This window comes from Schistocerca americana, chromosome 9 (assembly GCF_021461395.2).
Source record: "Schistocerca americana isolate TAMUIC-IGC-003095 chromosome 9, iqSchAmer2.1, whole genome shotgun sequence".
Lineage (NCBI taxonomy): Eukaryota > Metazoa > Arthropoda > Insecta > Orthoptera > Acrididae > Schistocerca > Schistocerca americana.
Window position 1 is genome coordinate 107,714,048 of NC_060127.1, and position 18,478 is coordinate 107,732,525.

Below are 18,478 nucleotides of genomic sequence, written 5' to 3' on the forward strand. Positions count from 1 at the left end.
AGCTGCTCCGAGGCAGTGATAAAGTGAAGAATTTTCCGTACGAATATCATAAATCTGGTACAACATCAAATCTCCGACATGGCTGCGGTCGGAAAAAGATCCTGCAAGAACGGGACCTACGACGAAAGAAGAGAATTGTTAAACATGCCAGAAGTGGGGCCTTCCGAAAATTGCCGCACATTTCAATGCTGGCCCATGAACAAGTGTCAGCGTGCGAACCATTCAACGAAACATCATCGATATGGGATTTCGGAGCCGAAGGCCCACTCGTGTACCCTTGCTGACTGAACGACACAAATCTTTATGCCTCGTCTGGCCCCCTCAGCGCCGACACCAGACTCTTGATGACTGGAAACGTGTTAACTGGTCAGACGAGTCTCGCATACAGATTGTATCGAGCACAAGGGCGTGTACGGCTACAGAGACAACCTCGTGAATCTATGGGCCCTGCATGTCAGCAGGGTACTGTTCAGGCTGGTGGGAGATCTGTAATGATGTGGGACGTTTGCATTGGAGTGATATGGGACCCCTGATACGCCTAGATACGACTCTGACAGGTGACACGTACGTATGCATCCTGTCTGATCACCTGCATGCATTCATGTCCATTGTGAATTCCGACGGATGTGGGCAATTCCAACAGGACAATGTACACTCCACACGTCCACAATTGCTACAGAGTGGCTCCAGGAACACTCTTCTGAGTTGAAACACTTCCCCTGGCCACCAAACTCCCCAGACATGAACGTTATTGAGTATATCTGGGAGGCCTTGCAACGTGCTGTTCAGAAGAGATCTTCATCAACTCGTACTCTTACTGATTTAGGATAGCTCTGCAGAATTCATGGTTTCAGTTCTCTCCAGAACTTGTTCAGACATTAGTCGAGTGCATGGCACGTTGTGTTAGGGTAGTTCTGCGTGCTCGCTGGGGCCCTACACGATATTAGACAGGTGTACCAGTTTGTTTGACTCTTCAGTGTATGACACTTATTTTGAAACCCAGTCGTATTTATTCAGTTATTTGGCGTCTTTTTATCTCCTAATTTGATGTGAAATATTTCTGTAGTGACCTTCTACGAATATGTTCAGATAAAATTAAAAAAAAATTAAATCGGGTTTCGTACACGTTACGCCAAAGTGCGAAACCGCAATACAAGCTGCTATGCCACCGCTTCGGTTGAAATTACGCATTCAGATGTGGTTTTTATCCACAGCTGCGAGAAGATGTAGCAAATATCAGTTTTCGAAAGGAGTGATCACCATCACAATAGAATCTGCATTTTAGAGCATTTCTTACCAGTGAACAGCCTCCACCATTAATGGGCAGTAAGGGCCTCGCGGCCTCACGGTACCTGACTCTTTTGGAGGGTGACTGTGAAAGACTCCGTCCACGTGCCTCACTGTGAATGACTCCGTCCACGTGCCTCCCCTGCCAACAACTCTGGTCAACCGCAGCGGAGCAGTGAAACACCAGGCAGCCTCGCGAAGTTATGTGCCGAGTTTGACTATCGCCTGGATGGAGCACACATTGAGAACTGTGAAAGATAAATGAGAACTTTTATCCTGTACGTAACTGTCCAAAGTCGCCCAGGGCTCTATGGTAAATCGGAAGCATTTTTTTAAAAAATAAACATTTGATCGTCCTGGACGTAAAATAGCACTTAATTCGACTTTTTTCGTCGTTCTTGATGCAGATATAATATTGCGAAATCATATCCTGTATCTTCTGGTAAACCTTGCAGGATGTAAGGTCGTGGTCCATGAAACTCTTCAGCTCCTAACGTTTCGTCCAGAGCTGCGCTGGACATCTTCAGAGGAGAAACACCCCTCTGAAGATGTCCAGCGCAGCTCTGGACGAAGAGTTTCATGGACCACGACCTTACATCCCGCAAGGTTTACCAGAAGATATGTCATCCGGTCGTGAAAGCCTTCATACTAAAATCCTGTATCACCGAAGGTGCAACTATGCGCGCTAAACTTACACTCTAAGAAAAAAGAAACGACGCGCAACGAAGGACTTATCCGAATTGGACGGAAATCAGTTGATGTGATGTACGAGTACAGACAAACAAATATTACAATTGCAGCAAAATTAGGCGACTTATTCAAGAGAAACAGATTCAAAAATTGAGCAAGTCAGTAAAGCCCTTATGCAAGCAGTTATCCAACTCGGCATTGATTGGCAGAGTTGTTATTGTCTTCGTTAGTCATCGGCGCTCAGTTCCAAGAGGGACTCATCACTGAAAACAATTCTCCTCGAATCAATGAGACTACTAATACTATGTATTAAGCTTAGGATTAGCAATGTGTGTGTGTGTGCGTGTGTGTGTGAGTGGCGGTCAACGGCTCGAAGAAGCCATTCCGAGGTATTCACCGTCAGTCACATTAGATGATGGTACTAACAAACTTCTCCTCTATCCCATCGTCTTTTTAGATTCTTCTGAAAAACAAAATTTATTTATATTTCAACCTCAAAATTATTGTTATTTTGAGAAGTATTATCCTTTGTAAATTTTGTACATAAAACAAAAGAAAAGAAAACTGTAAAAAGATGAAAATCGGAAATTGTAAGATGTACGACCTATTTTAAAAGATCAGGTAACAGGTCTATTAAACAAATAAATAAATGAGATTGTACACTGAAGACGTGTCTGGGATACAAACCTGACTGTAGCCCGCTATATGGCCGGACACCCACGAGTGATGGTTTTGGGTGTCATTTAGTTTCGTAACACGAAACCTTTGGTTGACGTCCACGGCATCCTTACAGTACACTGATATGTTGACGATACTCTACGCTCCGTTTTGGTGCCCATCATCGCAAGTAATCCTCAGCTTAAATTTCAGCAAGACAATGCCCGCCCACGAACGGGGAGAGTTTCTGCAGCATGGAGACAACCTCATGAATCCATGAGCCCTGTATGTCAGCAGGGGGGTGTTCAATTAGATGGAGGCGTGTGCCGTTGGAGTGACTGGGACGCCTGATACGTCTGGATACAACTCTGACTGGTGACACGTACGCAAGCATCCTGTCTGATCACCTGCGTCTATTCAGGTCCATTGTGTATTCCGACGGTCTTGGGCAACTCCAGCAGGACAATGCGACTTTCCACACGTCCAGAATTTATACAGAGTTGCTCCAGGAACACTCTTGTGACTTTAAACACTTCCGCTGGCCGTGAAACTCTCCAGATATGAACAGTGGTAGGGGGTAGCACTAGCAGTGGAGGGTACACAAAACGTGTCTGGAGGACGTGGAAAACAGCGCAGGCGTTGTCGTAATGCGGGACTGACCAAAGGGGGTGTGATAATTGCCTTATGGGCCAAAGTAGAGGAAGGATGGGTAGCTTTGAGGGATGAAATAGCGAAGGCAGCAGTGGATCAAGTAGGTAAAAAGACGTGGGCTAGTAGAAATCCTTGGCTAACAGAAGAGATACTGAATTCAGTTCATTAAAGAAAAAAATATAAAAATGCAGTAAATGGAGCAGGCAAAAAGGAATACAAACGTCTCAAAATTGAGATCGACAGGAAGTGCTACATGGCTAAGTAGGGATGGCTAGAGGCCAAATGTAAGGGCGTATAGGCATATCGCACTAGGTGTAAGATAGATACTGCCTAAAGGAAATTAAAGAGACCTTTTGAGAAAAGAGAACCACTTGTATAAATATCAAGAGCGCAGATGGACAACCAGTTCTAAGCAAAGGAGAGAAAGCAGAAAGGTGGAAGGAGTATATAGAGGGTCTACACAAGGGCGACGTACTTGAGGACAATATTCTGGAAATGGAAGAGAATGTAGATGAATACGAAATGAGAGATACAATACTGCGTGAAGAGTTTGACAGAGCACTGAAAGACCTAAGTCGAAACAAGGCCCGGGAGTAGACGACATTCCGTTACAACTACTGACAGCCTTAGGAGAGCCAGCCCTGACAAAATACTACCATCTGAGCAAGATGTCCGAGACAGGTGAAATACCCTCAGACTTCAAGAAGAATATAATAATTCCAATCTCAAAGAAAGCAGGTGTTGACAGATGTGAAAATTACCAAACTATCAGTTTAATAAGTGACAGGTGCAAAATATTAATACGAATTCTTTACAGACGAATGGAAAAACTGGTAAAAGCCTACCTCGGGGAAGATCACTTTGGATTCCGTAGAAATATTGGAACACGTGAGGCAATACTGACCTTAGGACTTATCTTAGAAGAAAGATTAAGGAAAGGAAAACCTACGTTTCTAGCATTTGTAAACTTAGAGAAACCTTTTGACAATGTTGACTGGAATACTCTCTTTCAAATCCTGAAAATGGCGGGGGAAAAATACAGGGAGCGTAGGCTATTTACAATTTGTACAGAAACCAGATGACACTTATAAGAGTCGAGGGACATGAAAGGGAAGCAGTGGTTGTTCAATCTGTATATTGAGCAAGCAGGAAAGGAAACAAAAGAAAAATTCGGAGTAGGTATTAAAATCCATGCAGAAGAAAGAAAAACTTTGAGGTTTGCCGATGACATTGTAATTCTGTCAGAGACAGCAATGGACCTGCAAGAGCAGTTGAACGGAGTGGACAGTGTCTTGAAAGGAGGGTATAAGATGAATATCAACAAAAGCAAAACAAGGATAATGGAATGTAGTCGAATCAAGTAGGGTGATGCTGAGGGAATTAGATTAGGAAATGAGACACGTAAGGTAGTAGATGAGTTTAGCTATTTGTGGAGCAAAATAACTGATGATGGTCGAAGTAGAGAGGATATAAAATGTAGACTGGCAATGGCAAGGAAAGCGTTTCTGAAGAAGAGAAATTTGTTTACATCGAGTATAGATTTAAATGTCAGGAAGTCGTTTCTGAAAGTATTTGTATGGAGTGTAGCCATGTATGGAAGCGAAACATGGACGATAAATAGTTTAGACAAGAAGAGAATAGAAGCTTTCGAAATGTGGTGCTACAGAAGAATGCTGAAGATTAGATGGTTATATCACACAACTAATGAGGAGGTATTGAATAGAATTGGAGAGAAGAGAAATGTGTGAGACAACTTGACTAGAAGAAGGGATCGGTTGGTAGGGCATATTCTGAGGCATAAAGACATCACCAATTTAGTATTGGAGGGCAGTGTGGAAGGTAAAATTCGTAGAGGGAGACCAAGAAATGAATACACTAAGCAGATTCAGAAGGATGTAGGTTACAGTAGGTACTGGGAGATGAACCTTGCACAGGATAGAGTAGCATGGAGAACTGCATCAAACCAGTCTCTGGACTGAAGACCACAACACAATTCACTGTTGTCATGATACCTTCAATTACCACCATAGATGCCATGGAACCTGAAGTCAGTGTACCCCATAGCATTATTCTCCCTTCATTGACCTCCATCTATGGTTGCAGCGCACGTTTCGTGCAAACATTCCATGGATGACGGCGTGTTAGGACCCACCCGTCGACCTGGTGTAACAAGAAATGCGATTCATTCGACAGGCGACACGTTTCTATTGATCCACAGCAAAAACTCAGTAACCGCAAACACATTGACGATGTCGTTGTTTCAGCACAGGAACACGTAGGGATCGTGTGATGTGGAGTTCCATGTTCAAATGGCCCTTGAACGGTGTGCTCCAAAACGATTGTGCTTGTACCACCATCGTGCACTTCTGTCAGATGTGCCACAGATAGCTGCCTATCCCAGATTACACAGTGGGTGAACCTCCGCGTTTTACGTTTTGTGGTGAGACGTGGTCGTCCAATACCACACAACCTGCTCGTTATTTCACTGTCTTCCAACTACTTTCCATACATGCTAACGACACTAGTTCGCCAGCAGACGACCATCTTCGACGCTTCAGGGACTCTCGTTTCCAGCCGCAGCGCCACAACAATGTACCTGTTGTCAAAACCGCTTGTTGTTGTTGTGGTCTTCAGTCCTGAGACTGGTTTGATGCAGCCCTCCATGCTACTCTATCCTGTGCAAGCTTCTTCATCTGCCAGTACCTACTGCAACCTACATCCTTCTGAATCTGCTTAGTGTATTCATCTCTTGGTCTCCCTCTACGATTTTTACCCTCCACGCTGCCCTCCAATACTAAATTGGTGATCCGTTGATGCCTCAGAACATGTCCTACCAACCGATCCCTTCTTCTAGTCAAGTTGTGCCACAAACTTCTCTTTTCGCCAATCCTATTCAGTACTTCCTCATTAGTTATGTGATCTACCCATCTAATCTTAAGCATTCTTCTGTAGCACCACATTTCGAAAGCTTCTATTCTCTTCTTGTCCAAACTATTTATCGCCCATGTTCCATTTCCATACATGGCTACACTCCATACAAATACTTTCAGAAATGACTTCCTGACACTTAAATCTATACTCGATGTTAACAAATTTCTCTTCTTCAGAAACGCTTTCCTTGCCGTTGCCAGTCTACATTTTATATCCTCTCTACTTCGACAATCATCAGTTATTTTGCTCCCCAAATACCAAAACTCCTTTACTACTTTTAGTGTCTCATTTACTAATCTAATTCCTTCAGCATCACCCGACTTAATTCGACTACATTCCATTATCGTCGTTTTGCTTTCGTTGATGTGCATCTTATACCCTCCTTTCAAAACACTGTCCATTCCGTTCAATTGCTGTTCCAAGTGCTTTGCTGTCTCTGACAGAATTACAATGTTATCGGCAAACCTCAAAGTTTTTATTTCTTCTCCATGAATTTTGATACCTACTCCGAATTTTTCTTTGTTTCCTTCACTGCTTGCTCAATATACAGATTGAATAACATCGGGGAGAGGATACAACACTGTCTCACTCCCTTCCCAACCACTGCTTCCCTTTCATGTCCCTCGAATCTTATAACTGCCATCTAGTTTCTGTACAAATTGTAAATAGCCTTTCGCTCCCTGTATTTTACCCCTGCCACCTTCACAATTTGAAAGAGAGTATTCCAGTCAACATTGTCAAAAGCTTTCTCTAAGTCTACAAATGCTAGAAACGTAGGTTTGCCTTTCCTTAATCTAGCTTCTAAGATAAGTCGTAGGATCAATATTGCCTCACGTGTTCCAACATTTCTACGGAATCCAAACTGATCTTCCCCGAGTTCGGCTCCTACTAGTTTTTCCATTCGTCTGTAAAGAATTCGCGTTAGTATTTTGCCGCCTTGACTTATTAAACTGACAGTTTGGTAATTTTCACATCTGTCAACATCTTCTTTCTTTGGGACTGGAGTTATTATGTTCTGCTTGAAGTCTGAGAGTAATTCGCCTGTCTCATACATTTTGCTCACCAGATGGTAGAGTTTTGTCAGGACTGGCTCTCCCAAGGCCGTCAGTAGTTCTAATGGAATGTTGTCTACTCCCGGGGCCTTGTTTCGACTCAGGTCTTTCAGTGCTCTGTCAAACTCTTCACGCAGTATGGTATCTGCCATTTCATCTTCACCTACATCCTCTTCCATTTCCATAATATTGTCCTTAAGTACATCGCCCTTGTATAGACCCTCGACATACTCCTTCCACCTTTCTGCTGTCCCTTCTTTGCTTAGAACTCGGTTTGCATCTGAGCTCTTGATATTCATACAAGTGGTTCTCTTTTCTCAAAAGGTCTCTTTAATTTCCGTTAGGCAGTATCTATCTTACCGCTAGTGAGATAAGCCCCTACATCCTTACATTTGTCCTCTAGCCATCCCTGCTTAGCCAATTTGCACTACCTGTTCATCTCATTTTTGAGACGTTCGTATTCGTTTTTGCCTGCTTCATTTACTGCATTTTTATATTTTCTCCTTTCATCAATTAAATTCAATATTTCTTCTGTTACCCAAGGATTTCTACTAGCCCTCGTCTTTTTACCTACTTGGTCCTCTGCTGCCTTCACTACTTCACCCCTCAAGGCTACCCATTCTTCTTCTACTGTATTTCTTTCCCCCCTCCTTGATAATTGTTCCCTTATGCTCTCCCTGAAACTCTGTACAACCTCTGGTTCTTCCAGTTTATCCAGGTCCCATCTCCTTAAATTACCACCTTTTAGCAGTTTCTTCAGTTTTAATCTACAGTTCATAACCAATAGACTGTGGTCAGAGTCCACATTCGCCCCTGGAAATGTCTTACAATTTAAAACCTGGTTCCTAAATCTCTGTCTTACCATTATACCCTAATCTATCTGAAACCTGTCAGTATCTCCAGGCTTCTTCCAAGTATACAACCTTCTTTTATGATTCTTGAACCAAGTGTTAGCTATGATTAAGTTGTGCTCTGTGCAAAATTCTACCAGACGGCTTCCTATTTCATTTCTTAGCCCCAATCGATATTCACCTACTACGTTTCCTTCTCTCCCTTTTCCTACTGACGAATTCCAGTCACCCACGACTATTAAATTTTCGTCTCCCTTCACAATCTGAATAACTTCTTTTATTTCATCATACATTTCTTCAATTTCTTCGTCATCTGCAGAGCTAGTCGGCATATAAACTTGTACTACTGTGGTTGGCGTGGGCTTCATATCTATCTTGGCCACAATATTGCGTTCACTATGCTGTTTGTAGCTTACCCGCATTCCTATTTTGCTGTTCATTATCAAACCTACTCCTGCAACCGCTTATATCAGTAGATTTCCGCAATTACGGCCCCTGTCTTCGCTATAACGACTTTACGGCCCCTATCTTCGCTATAACGACTGCCGATTCGTCTCTCTTCCGCTTACGCTCTTCCCTTACTGCGTCACTCCCCCCAACATCACCAAGAGGCATTCATAATCGCGGGAAGCGGTAGTCGTAATATTCTGGCTCATCACTGTAGAAGCTACTATGACCTTACACAAATTTCCATCTTCAAGTCATGTAAAACTCTTATCATATTAAAGAATTTCAGTTCATTTACAAATTTCACATCTGCTATGCTAGAAAACCTCCTCCTGTTTCAAGGTAGAAGATGACACACGACGTAAGAAGATTGGTTTCACTGGCCACACGTTCTGCAACTAGTTTTAAAAATATATGGAATAATACCCAACAGAAAATTCTGTTATTGGATAATTGTGAAAATGTACAAATAGCCGCAATACACGGTCCAGTCATATTAACGTGAGCAGCGCCTATGTTCCATGCCAACGTGCGATAACCGCCCACTGAAGGTGGGAGAACTAGCAGCGGAGGGTATAGAAAAAATGTCGGGGGGCGGGGGGAGGGGGGGGGGCCGAAAACAACGCAGTCGTTATCGTGATGCGGAAACGGAGCGATATATCGGACATCTGAAAGCGCACGATGATTGGCTATCGGGCGAAGGGTCGGAGCATGTCCCAAACGGCCATCTTTGGAAACTGTGCGAGTGCCGCCATGCGTAGCAAATTGGCGCTAGTCAAAACCGATGCCCTGGCAACTCTGGTGCACCAGGGGTGAACGACGCCTGCGGAGGTGTTCAAATGGCTCTAAGCACTATGGGACTTAACATCGTATTGCAAATTTTGGATCCGGCTGGAGTGGCCGAGCGGTTCTAGGCGCTACAGTCCGGAACCGCGCGACCGCTGCGGTCGCAGGTTCGAATCCTGCCTCGGGCATGGATATGTGTGATGTCCTTAGGTTAGTTAGGTTTAAGTAGTTCTAAGTTCTTGGGGACTGATCACCTCAGATGTTAAGTCCCATAGTGCTCAGAGCCATTTGAACCATTTTTTACAAACTTTGGTGATAAGAATCTCATTAAATTAGCTTACTATGCCTACTTTCATTCACTGCTTTCGTATGGGATCATATTCTGGGGTAATTCATCGTTGATTAGAAAAGTATTCATTGCTCAAAAACGTGTAATCAGAATAATTGCTGGAGCCCACCCACGGTCATCCTGCAGACATCTATTTAAGGATCTATGGATCCTCACAGTAACCTCACAGTATATATATTCACTTATGAAATTTGTTGTTAATAATCCAACCTAGTTCAAAAGTAATAGCAGTGTGCATAGCTATAACACCAGGAGAAAGGATGATCTTCATTATGCAGGGTTAAATCTGACTTTGGCAGAGAAAGGGGTGAATTACGCTGCCACAAAAGTCTTTGGTCACCTACTAAAGAGCATCAAAAGCCTGACAGATAGCCAACTAACATTTAAAAATAAATTAAAAGAATTTCTAGATGGCAACTCCTTCTACTCATTGGCTGAATTTTTAGACATCAATTAAGGAAAAAAAACTTAAACATTAGTGTCATGCAATATTTTGTGTAATGTAATATCTTGTACAGACATCTTTCATTAACCTGACACGTTGCACATCATTACGAAGTGTCGTATTCATGATCTATGGAACAAGTATTAATCTAATCTAATCTAACCTAATTTGAGGTCATCAGTCCCCTAGACTTAAAACTACTTAAACCTAACTAACCAAAGGACAGCACACACATCCATGTGCTATGCAGGATTCGAACCTGCGACCGTAGCAGTAGCGCAGTTCCGGACTGAGGCCCCTAGAACCGCTCGGCCACAACGGCTGGCTTCGGAGGTGTGTGCGGGCGAACAGACGTGCAAGTGTTGAGCAAGTGCCCGCCCAGCTGAAGCAAGGGGCTGCCAACAGTGAGTCCCCAAAGGGCCGTTCAGTGAATGTTGCTGCGTATGGGTTTCCACAGCAGGCGCCCGGTTCACGCACCCATGCTGGCTGATGTTCATCGGCGAAGAAGGCTGGAATCTGCACGCCAATATCGCAACAGGGCGTGCACTGATTGGCAACAGATGGCCGTTTTCAGATGAGTCACGTTTTATGCTCTACCGGACAGGTGGCCGTTGGTACGTACGACGTGATACGTCTGAAGGCAAACACCCTCCAACATTTGTGGTCTGGGGAATGTTTTCGTTGAATTCTCTAGGCGATCTCTCTTTTCTGGAAGGCACAATGGATGATCACTTGTATGCATCCATCTTTGAGGACCACATCCACGTCTACTCACAGTATGTTTTCCTCGGCAAGACGGTATCTACCAGCAGAACAGTGCAAACGTGTCACACAGCTCCCAATCTATGTGAGTGGCTGTAAGAGCACCAGGATGAGTGGTCATTATGACCAAACGACGGGAATGAATGGACTTTGAACGCGTAATGGTAGTCGGAGCTAGACGCATGGGACATTCGATTTCGGAATTCAATATTCCGAGATCCACAGCGTCAAGAGTGTGCCGAGAATAGCAAATTTAAGGCATTACCGCTCGCCACACATAACGCAGTGGCCGACGGCCTTCACTTAATGACGGCGTTTGCGTAGAGTTGGCAGTGCTACGAGGGCAGTTCAATAAGTAATGCAACACATTTTTTTTCTGAAACAGGGGTTGTTTTATTCAGCATTGAAATACACCAGGTTATTCCCCAATCTTTTAGCTACACAACACTATTTTTCAACGTAATCTCCATTCAATGCTACGGCCTTACGCCACCTTGAAATTAGGGCTTGTATGCCTGCACGGTACCATTCCACTGGTCGATGTCGGAGTCAACGTCGTACTGCATCAATAACTTCTTCATCATCCGCGTAGTGCCTCCCACGGATTGCGTCCTTCATTGGGCCAAACATATGGAAATCCGACGGTGCGAGATCGGGGCTGTAGGGTGCATGAGGAAGGACAGTCCACTGAAGTTTTGTGAGCTCCTCTCGGGTGCGAAGACTTGTGTGAGGTCTTGCGTTGTCATGAAGAGGGAGAAGTTCGTTCTGATTTTTGTGCCTACGAACACGCTGAAGTCGTTTCTTCAATTTCTGAAGAGTAGCACAATACACTTCAGAGTTGATCGTTTGACCATGGGGAAGGACATCGAACAGAATAACCCCTTCAGCGTCCCAGAAGACTGTAACCATGACTTTACCGGCTGAGGGTATGGCTTTAAACTTTTTCTTGGTAGGGGAGTGGGTGTGGCGCCACTCCATTGATTGCCGTTTTGTTTCAGGTTCGAAGTGATGAACCCATGTTTCATCGCCTGTAACAATCTTTGACAAGAAATTGTCACCCTCAGCCACATGACGAGCAAGCAATTCCGCACAGATGGTTCTCCTTTGTTCTTTATGGTGTTCGGTTAGACAACGAGGGACCCAGCGGGAACAAACCTTTGAATATCCCAACTGGTGAACAATTGTGACAGCACTACCAACAGAGATGTCAAGTTGAGCACTGAGTTGTTTGATGGTGATCCGTCGATCATCTCGAACGAGTGTGTTCGCACGCTCCGCCATTGCAGGAGTCACAGCTGTGCACGGCCGGCCCGCACGCGGGAGATCAGACAGTCTTGCTTGACCTTGCGGCGATGATGACACACGCTTTGCCCAACGGCTCACCGTGCTTTTGTCCACTGCCAGATCACCGTAGACATTCTGCAAGCGCCTATGAATATCTGAGATGCCCTGGTTTTCCGCTAAAAGAAACTCGGATCACTGCCCGTTGTTTGCAACGCACATCCGTTACAGACGCCATTTTAACAGCTCCGTACAGCGCTGCCACCTGTCGGAAGTCACTGAAACTATACGAGACGAAGCGGGAATGTTTGAAAATATTCCACAAGAAATTTCCGGTTTTTTCAACCAAAATTGGCCGAGAAAAAAAATGTGTTGCATTACTTATTGAACTGCCCTCGTAATAGGCACGCAACACTACGTGAAATAACCGCTAAAATCAATGTGGAACTTACGACGAAAGTCTCCGTTAGGACGGTGTGGTGAAATTCGGCCTCAATGTGCTATGGCAGCAAACGACCGCCCTTGCTAACAGCGCGGTATCGCCTGCAGCCCTCGTCTGGGCTCCTCACTATTTGGTTGCATCCTAGACGACTGGAAAACCGTGGACTGGCCAGTCGACTCCCGATTTCAATTGGTAACAGCTGATGGAAGAGTTCGATTGTGGCGCCGACTCCGAGTTGTCACCAAGGCGCTGTGCAAGCAGGTGGCGCTCCGTAATGGTGTGGGCTGTATTTACGTGGAATGGACTGGATCCTCTGATCCAACTGAACCGATCATAGACTGGAAATTGTTACGTTCGCCTACATGGACAACGTTTGACAACAATCACGGATTTCATATTCCCAAATAACGATGGAATTTTTGCGGATGACAATGCACCGCGAGTGTTTACAATTGGTTTGAAGAACATCCTGAACAGTTCGAGCGAAATGTTTGGCCACCCAAATCTCCCGACATTAATTCCATCGAACGCTTATGGTACGTAGCCGAGAGGATAGTTCAGGCACAAAATCCAGCACCTGGAAAATTTTCGCAATTACGGACGGCTATAGAGGCAGCGTGGCTCAACATTTCTGCAGGGGACTTCCAACGACTTGTTAAGCTCATGCTACGTTGAACTATTGCAGCCGACCGCTGTGGCCGAGCGGTTCTAGGCGCTTGTCCGGAACCGCGCTGCTGCTACGATCGCAGGTTCGTATCCTGTCTCGGGCACGGATGTGTGTGATGTCCTTAGGTTAGTTAGGTTTAAGTAGTTCTATGTCTAGGGGACTGATCACCTCAGATGTTAAGTCCCATAGTGCTCAGAGGCATTTGAACCATTTGAGTTATTGCACTATGCCAGGCAAAAGGGAGGCCGACACGATATTAGGTGGCATGTCATGACTTTTTTCACCTCACTGTATGCAAACTGATACAATCATCAGAGATGTCTGATTCCCATATTCTATCATTCCGTTTAGCACTGATTTTTGATGGCTATGCTGTAGCTGAAATCTACGTAGCAATGCAATAAAATATAGATCGATACGTGACTGAGTGCTGTGTTCATCCGTGATTTTAATCACAATGAGATGAAAGTGGACACATTTTGGTTCTAATGCCTAAATTATGGACCAAACACAAGCTTTAGTGTCGTATTCTACAGCAATAAAACGACACTCACTGAAGATGGCACATGTTTGGGTAGAGAATGTTCTTGTAGTCTTCAATTCTCCTCGCTATTCTATCCTGTGCAAGACTCTTCGTCTCCCGGTAACTACTGCAACCTACATCCTTTTGAATCTGCAAACTGTATTCATCTCTTGGTTCCCCTCTGCGATTTTTATCCCCCACTCTTCCATCCAGCACTAAATTGGTGATCCCTTGATGCCTCAGAATGTGTCCCATCAATCAGTACCTTATTTTTGTGCCACAGATCTCTTGTTCCCCAAATGTATTCAGCGCCTCCGATTTCGTGATCTAGCCGTCTAATCTTCAGCATCCTTCTGTAGCATCATTTTTCAAAAGCTTCTATTTTCTTGTTGTCTAATCTTTTTATCGTCTATGTGCCGCTTCCATACATGGCTATACTCCAGACAAATACTTTCGGAAAAGACGTCCAAACATTTAAGTCGATGTTCGATGTTAACAAATTTCTCTTCTTCAGAAACGCTTTTCTTGTCATTGTCAGTCTACATTTCATATCCTCTCTACTTCTGCCATCATTAGTTATTTTGCAGTCCAAATAGAAAAACTTATCTGCTATCCTTGTTTATATATCGTGAAGTTGTTATTTATTAAAAAAAAAAGAAACAGATTCAACGTAGGAGTTGGCAGAGATGTTAATTGCGAATGTGCGGTTGGCCGCAGACAAACGAAGGAACTTTCATTCAATTATTTGTGCGTGATTTTATTTTCACTCTCACACTCTCTCGAATGTAGAAGGATGATGAAGATGTGCGATTTTAGATATGAAGTTTTGCGAGCTTTATGATGTGATAACATGTGTGCGTGAATAGTAGTATATGGAGAAACAGTATCAAGTATTTTTTATTTATTGAAGTAAATGAAGGAACATATAAGAAAGGTGTTGCCGAAGTTCACCGACTGCAACAACAATGGAAGAAGTAAGAAACGAAGTCCGATGTCCCGCGGAACATTTCTAGTAGCGCAATCGTGTTTTATCAGTTTAACCCTTTGTTGCCTGACGGTACTTAAAAGAACCAGTAAGTTTTGACTCTCATTATTTTCTCGTGGTGCAGTTTCGTGACCGGATAGCCTGTTGGTACGTAACAGTAACTCTGCTCTACTGTTTCATAGATCTTATTGTGCAATACATAGACCTCTCTGGCGGTCAGAGCTTGAAATTGTTTTTCGCGCGCTGCTGTGAAAACAGAAGATTGTATGTGCTTATTTCCATGGTGTTGCCTGAATTTATGCGCAATTTATTGAGACTTCCGTTGAGTTTTCCATTGTACGTACTAACCTTCTTTGTTTTTTATAATAGTTTCAAACATTACGTTACAAGTGAATGAGATAAAGTGGAAAATATAAGGCGGACTCATTAGTACCGTCAGGTTGTGCGAACACTTTATTGTAGCAACAATGCGTTACCTCTCACTAGTTGTTCTGTCCACTTTTTCTCACACAGAAATCGGTAAATACATTTGCCTGTGCAACAATTAGAACAAACAGGAAAGGTTTGCCAGGTAATTTACCTAAAGAAAAATGTCTAAATCAAATCACAGAGAGTCATCTTTAGACCTAACAGTATTTCAATGGAAGGAAAATAAAGTAGTGTATTTTGCGTCAAACTTCCATGGCACTGAACAGAGCGTAGTGACAAGAAAACAGAAAGATGGAACTAGTATGACTATACCATGTCCATTTATTGTATGTGATTACAATAAAAACATGGGTGGTGTGGATCATGTAGACAGATTACGTTCAACTTATGGTCTTGTCAAGCGATCAAAGAAATTTATGCGAAACTTAAAGAAAAATTCAGAAATATATTTCTGTTAATTAATTTTCTAATGTAAAAATATTTAATATTTATGTGGAATAAAGTACAAGCTATAAAAATTGGAGCATGTTGTGATTCTGTCCATGGAGTCTGACGGTACTTCTGAGTACCAGGAGAGAAAAAAGTTGTGAAAAATAAAATAAAATTTTACAAAAAATCCTACCGTCATTTGAGGCCACAATAGCATAAATTCTGCAAAGAAATTGTTAAAAAGTAAATTTTTTCTTATGTCAGGAAACAAAGGGTTAAACAGTGTTTTCATATGCATGTTTAATAACATTTAGTAATAATATATTATTTATTCATTTTTTTTATTACAACACATCTTCCAAGTTCTTGTCTCTGACAGAATTACAATGTCATCGACAAACTTCAAAGTTTTTCTTTCTTGTCCATGGACTTTAATTCCTATTCCTGAATTTTCTTTTGTTGCCTTTACTGCTCGCTCAGTTACAGATTGAATAACGTCGGGGACAGGGTACAATCCTGTCTCACTCTTTTCCCAACCACTGCTTCCCTTTCATGCTCCTCGACTCTCACACTACCATCTGCTTTCTGTAGAAATTGTTGTAAAAAGCCTTTCGCTACCTGTATTTTAACCCTGCCACCTTCACAATTTGAAAGAGAGTATTCCAGTCAACATTGTCCAAAGCTTTCTCTAAGTCTACAAATGCTATAAACGTAGATTTACCTTTCGTTAACCTACCTTCTATGAGAAGTCATAGGGTTAGTGTACCTACATTTCTCAGAAATCCTAGGTTCTGCGAGTTTTTCCATTCTTCTGTAAAGAATTCGTGTTAGTATTTTGCTACAATGACTTACTAAACTGTTATTTCGGTAGTATTCACACCTGTAAAGGGAAAAGAAATAGATACAGTCCTTCAGAAGGCGGGGTCTATAGACGATTTCTATATTTCCGGAAAGCATTTGACACGGTGCCCCATTGCAAGCTGTTAGCGAAGGTGCGAGCATATGGAATAAGTTCACAGACATGTGAGTGGCTCGAGGACTTCTTGATTAATAGAACCCAGTATGTTGTCCCCGACGGCGAGTGTTCATCAGAGACCGGGGAAACGTCACGAGCGCCCCAGGGAAGTCTGATAGGACTGCTGTTGCTCTCTATGTACATAAATCTTTTGGCTGATGACGCCATTGTGTACCCGTAAGGTGTCGAAGTTGAGTGACTAGAGGAAGACACAAGATGACTTACACAAAATTTCCAGTTGGTATGATGAATGGCAGCTAAATGTGTAAAAATGTAAGTTAATGTGGATGAGAAGGAAGAACAAACCTATAATGTCTGTGTATATTATTACTAGCGTCCAGACTGACACAGTCAAGTTGTTTAAATATCTGGGCGTAACGTTTCAAAGCGATATGAGGTGGAACGAGCATGTGAAAACTGTGATAGGGAATTCAAATAGTCGACTTCGGTTTATTGGGAGAATCTTAGGAAAGAGTGGTTCAGCTGTAAAGCAGACCGCATGTAGGACTTTGTTGCCACCTATTCTTGAGTACTGCTCGAGTATTTGGAATCCGTACCAGGTCGCATTGAAGGAGGACATCGAAGCCGTTTAGAGATGGTATGGTACATTTGTTACCGGTAGGTTCGAACAACATGCAAGTACTGCGGAGATGCTTAGCGAACTCAAGTGGGAATCCCTGGCGGGAAGACGGCGTTCTTTTCGGGAAACACTGTTGAGAAAATTTAGAGAACCGGCATTTGAAGCTGACTGCAGGACGATTGTACTGCCGCCAACATACATTTCGCAAAGGACCACGAAGATAAGACGTGAGACATCAGGGCTGATATGGAGGCATATAGATAGTCGTTTACCTTCGCTCTATTTGCGAGTAGAACAGGAAAAGGAATGACTTGTCGTGGTATATGGTAGCCTCCGCCACACACCGCACAGTGGCTTGCGCAGTATCTATGTAGATGCAAATGGCAGAAGTAAAGCTGTGAGGACGGGGCGTGAGTCGTGCTTGGGTAGCTCAGTTGGTAGAGCACTTGCCCGCGGAAGGCAAAGGTCCCGAGTTCGAGTCTCGGCCCGGCACACAGTTTTAATCTGTCAGGAAGTTTCTTATCGGCGCACACTCCACTGCACAGTGAAAATCTCATTCTGGAAGTATGTAGACGTAGATTGTAGACGAGAAGTTCTACATCTACATCTACATCCATACTCCGCAAGCCACCTGACGGTGTGTCGAGGAGGGTACCTTGAGTACCTCTATCGGTTCTCCCTTCTATTCCAGTCTCCTATTGTTCGTGGAAAGAAGAATTGTCGGTATGCCTCTGTGTGTGCTCTATTCTCTGTCATTTTATCCTCAAGGTCTCTTCGCGAGATATACGTAGGAGGGAGCAATATACTGCTTGACTCCTCGGTGAAGGTATGTTCTCGAAACTTCAACAAAAGCCCCTTACCGAGCTACTGATCGTCTCTCCTGCAGAGTCTTCCACTGGAGTTTATCATCTCCGAACGCTTTCGCGATTTCTATATGATCCTGTAACGAAGCGCGCTGCTCTCCGTTGGATCTTCTCTATCTCTTCTATCAACCCTATCTGGTACTGATCCCACACTGCTGAGCTGTATTCAAGCAGTGGGCGAACAAGCGTACTGTAACCTACTTCCTTTGTTTTCGGGTTGCATTTCCTTAGGATTCTTCCAATGAATCTAAGTCTGGCATCTGCTTTACCGGCGATTAATTTTATACGATCATTCCATTTTAAATCACTCCTAATGCGTACTCCCAGATAATTTATGGAATTAACTGCTTCCAGTT

The 18,478-nt window shown here is 43.4% G+C and overlaps 1 protein-coding gene and 1 non-coding gene across 2 annotated transcripts in view; one reads left to right on the forward strand and one right to left on the reverse strand.

Annotated features, from left to right (window-relative positions):
• LOC124550712 (Na(+)/H(+) exchange regulatory cofactor NHE-RF1-like) overlaps positions 1-18,478 on the reverse strand; it is a 677,275-nt gene that overhangs the window by 278,633 nt on the left and 380,164 nt on the right. The window lies entirely within an intron of this gene.
• Trnap-cgg lies at positions 17,678-17,752 on the forward strand. Its single transcript has one exon. It is a non-coding gene; the product is annotated as a tRNA-Pro (tRNA).